The sequence below is a fragment of the Sorex fumeus genome, unplaced genomic scaffold, assembly GCF_029834395.1.
Source record: "Sorex fumeus unplaced genomic scaffold, SorFum_2.1 ptg000008l, whole genome shotgun sequence".
Classification (NCBI taxonomy): domain Eukaryota; kingdom Metazoa; phylum Chordata; class Mammalia; order Eulipotyphla; family Soricidae; genus Sorex; species Sorex fumeus.
The window spans coordinates 19,921,518-19,925,192 of record NW_026606065.1 but is presented as its reverse complement, the minus strand read 5'-3'; the positions used below and the strand labels follow the sequence as shown (position 1 = coordinate 19,925,192).

At 43.9% G+C, this 3,675-nt stretch overlaps 1 pseudogene; it reads left to right on the top strand.

Annotated features, from left to right (window-relative positions):
• Positions 1-334: 334 nt before the first annotated feature.
• On the top strand, positions 335-2,886 carry LOC130019330 (cyclin-A2-like; annotated as a pseudogene).
• Positions 2,887-3,675: the final 789 nt, after the last annotated feature.

Sequence of the window (3,675 nt, the reverse complement as noted above, 5' to 3'; positions counted from 1 at the left end):
TGAGTTCCCATGGATGGTCTTGGTTGAGATGATGGTCTCAGACAGTCTCTCACCCTCTTCATTCCATTCTAGGCCATGGATCCTGATGTGGAGTTTTCAGGCCAATCTTCTTGGTCCTATCTTGGCATTAAAATCATCAACAATGATCTTGTAGAAGGTGTGGTCGTCTTTATAGAATTTCCCCAGCTCCATGTAGAAATTTTCAATTTCTTTTCCATCATAGTTAGATGTTGGTGCATAGACAATGAACATAGAAACTGCCGGCAATGAGCCACATCTATTCAACTGTAAGTGTCCGATTCGGGGTTTCAGGTAATAGAATGAATCAATGCTCATGGCCAAGTCTGTTGACGATGACACCAATACCACCAACGCCTCTATTGTCCCATGTTCCAAGAAACGGTACTTCTCCAGTGTCAAAAGTGGCGTGATATGATTGGTGACTTCTTGTCTTGGTCAGACCAATGATGTCATACTTGATCTTCTGCACTTGCACCATCAGGTCCTCAATGGATGCTTCTGAAGCCAGCATAGGTGCATTGAAAGTACAAACAATCATTTTAGACCATCTTTGTTTTCGCAGCCTAGTTCGAACCTGAGATTTTTTCAGCGTTTCATTGTTTGTCCTTCTTAAAGCTGCCGTATTGGGGGCTCTTTCAGGGTCAGAGGAATGAGGACCATCAATATGCTGGCTTGGCTCTTCACATGATACCTGTCTGAATGCAAGGTTCCGTACCAATGGAAAACCAGCAGGATGGTTTTATTGTACGAGAAGGAAGACATCCATGAAATTGGCAATTATCACCCGATCTGCCTGTTGTCCATCATCTATAAGCTGTTCATTTGAGTCATCCTGAATAGGATTGGCAAAACACTAGATGAAAGACAACCATGTGAGCAAGCTGAGTTCCAAAAAGGATTCAGTACTATTGACCGTATCCACAAGGTGACCAAACTCATTGAGATTTCTCGGGAGTTCAATATACGTCTCTGTCCAATGTTCACTGATTTAAAGAAGGCCTTTGATTCTGTTGAGATTGAAGCAGTCATTGAAGCCTTAGCCAAGCAAGGCATTCTAAGTTAGTACGTCAGAATCCTCCAAGAGCTGTCCTCTGCATTCACAACCAGAATCTCACCATTCTACAAGGAAGTGATCATTCATGTCAAAAGAGGGGTTCAGCAGGGTGATATCATTTCACCGAAACTCTTCACTGCCACCTTTGAGAACATCATGTGACGACTGGAATGGAAAGGGATGGGAGTGAAGATAGATGGTCGGCAACTAAATCAACTCCACTTCGCTGATGACATCTTTCTAATAACACCAACCATTAGTCAAGCAGCCAAAATGCTGGCCAACTTCAACTGGGAGTGTGGAAAGGTCGGACTGCAGCTGAATCTCATGAAGACAATGTTCATGAAAAACAAACTAGTTCCTGACATTTCATTTGCTCTCAGTGGAACGGACATTTCAGTTAGGGTCTCTGTGGCTGGCCTGAGATTTTGACTAAATACCCTGCCCCGGAAAGAGAGAGCTGGGCCTGTTTACAGGGGCCCAAGGGCTTGCTTCAGCACTCCACACACATAGGCACTGTGGTTGAGGATGAGGGATGTAATAGTTACCATCTATCTGAGTTAATGCACCTGTCCCTGAGAGCAGGAGATGTAAATTATTATCATCTGTATTGAGCCTGACAAGGTAAATGTGATACATGTGAATTGTCCCCTGAAATGAATATATAAAAACTCATGTGTGAGAGCTAATAAATGGATTTTTGGTTGACCACCAGCTTTCCCCTCTTTGCGTGGTTCTTTCCTGGTGGCAGTGGGAGTTCGTGAGTGCATGGAGGGCCAGGGCAGAGACTTCTCCCCTTCTCACTCCTTCTCCTATAGGGAGTAAGTCTGGCGACAAGGGGGATCTTACTCCAGAGTGCCAGGGTCGACTGGCCAGGACCCGCACATCTGGCTTTTAATTCAGCTATTAGTTTACCTGGACCAAGAAAACCACTGGTACCTCCTGATTATCCAATGGATGCTAGTTTGAGTCTCCACACACTATAGACATATCAGTTATTCTGGAAGACAGAAAACTAGTGAATGTGAATGACGTACCAGACTACCCTGAGGACATACACACATACCTTAGGGAGATGGAGGTTAAATGCAAGCCTAAAGTAGGTTACATGAAGAAACAGCCAGATATCACTAACGGTATGAGAGTTATCCTTGTGGACTGGTTAGTGGAGGTAGGAGAAGAATATAAACTACAGAATAAGACGCTGCATTTGGCAGTGAACTACATTGATAGGTTCCTCTTATCGGTGTCAGTGTTGAGAGGAAAACTTCAGCTGGTGGGCACTGTGGCTATGCTGATAGTCTCAAAGTTTGAAGACATGTACCCCCCCCAAAGTAGCAGAATTTGTGTACATTACAGATGAAACCTATACCAAGAAACAAGACCTGAGAATGGAGCACCTAGCTCTGAATGTTTTTGCTTTTGATTTGGCTGCACCAACAGTAAATCAGTTTCTTACCCAATGCTTTCTACACCAGCAGACAGCAAACAGCAAAGTTGAAAGTTTAGCAATGTTTCTGGGAGAGTTAAATCTGATACAGGCTGAGCCATACCTCAAGTATTTGCCATCCATTGTTGCTGGAGCTGCCTTTCATTTAGCACTCTACACTGTTACAGGACAAAGTCGGCCTGAATCACTGGATCAAGAGACTGGATATACTCAGGAAAATCTTAAACCTTGTCTCATGGACCTTCACCAGACCTACCTCAGAGCACCACAGCATGCACAGCAGTCAATAACAGAAAAGTACAAACACTCAAAGTATCATGGCATTTCTCTCCTCAACCCACCGGGAACATTAACTGTGTGACAGAGGTTATATTGGTTAACTAAGGTGTAAATCAAAGTATATGATGTACAGTTTTTATTTGAGATCTTTAGTTTTACAATCATTTCTGAATACTGAAGTTATAGTTAAAGTCTCAGCCGCCTAGTGAGACCCCAACACATCTCCGAATGCAGCAGTTATGTGTACTTGGGTAAAGAACTCAACATGACGAACGACCTGGCACTGAGCTGCGCAGGAGGAAGAGAGAGATGTGGAATGCCTTCAAGAGCATCAAAGAAATAGCTAAGAGGATGAAGAACCTACGGCTCCGGGCACATCTCTTCGACTCCAATGTTCTTCCTGCACTAGCATATGCCTCAGAGATCTGGGCCATATGAAAACAGGATGAGAACACTATTTGGGTTACCCAAAGAGGAATCGAAAGAGATATGCTTAGTATCATGCTTCACTCAAGTGAGAGAAGGAATCCGGAGTTCCAACCTCCGTTGATGATCAAGAATCAGGGACGCTGTTTCGTTTGCCAAGGTATTGACAATCAGATGGGCTGGACATGTAATGTGATTTGGAGACGACTGCTGGACTAGAGCCATTACTGACTGGATTCTGTGGGATGTCAAAAGATCATGTGGCCACCCAACTACGAGATGGTGAGACTTCTTCAAGACTCTGAACAAACGGTTTGAGACTCTTCGTTTTCCTGGAGCAAGTAGAAACCATTGGGATACACTAGCACATGACAGGGATAAATAGAGACATTACTGGCGCCTGCTCAAGCAAAATGATGAATAATGGGATATCAGGTGATCAGTG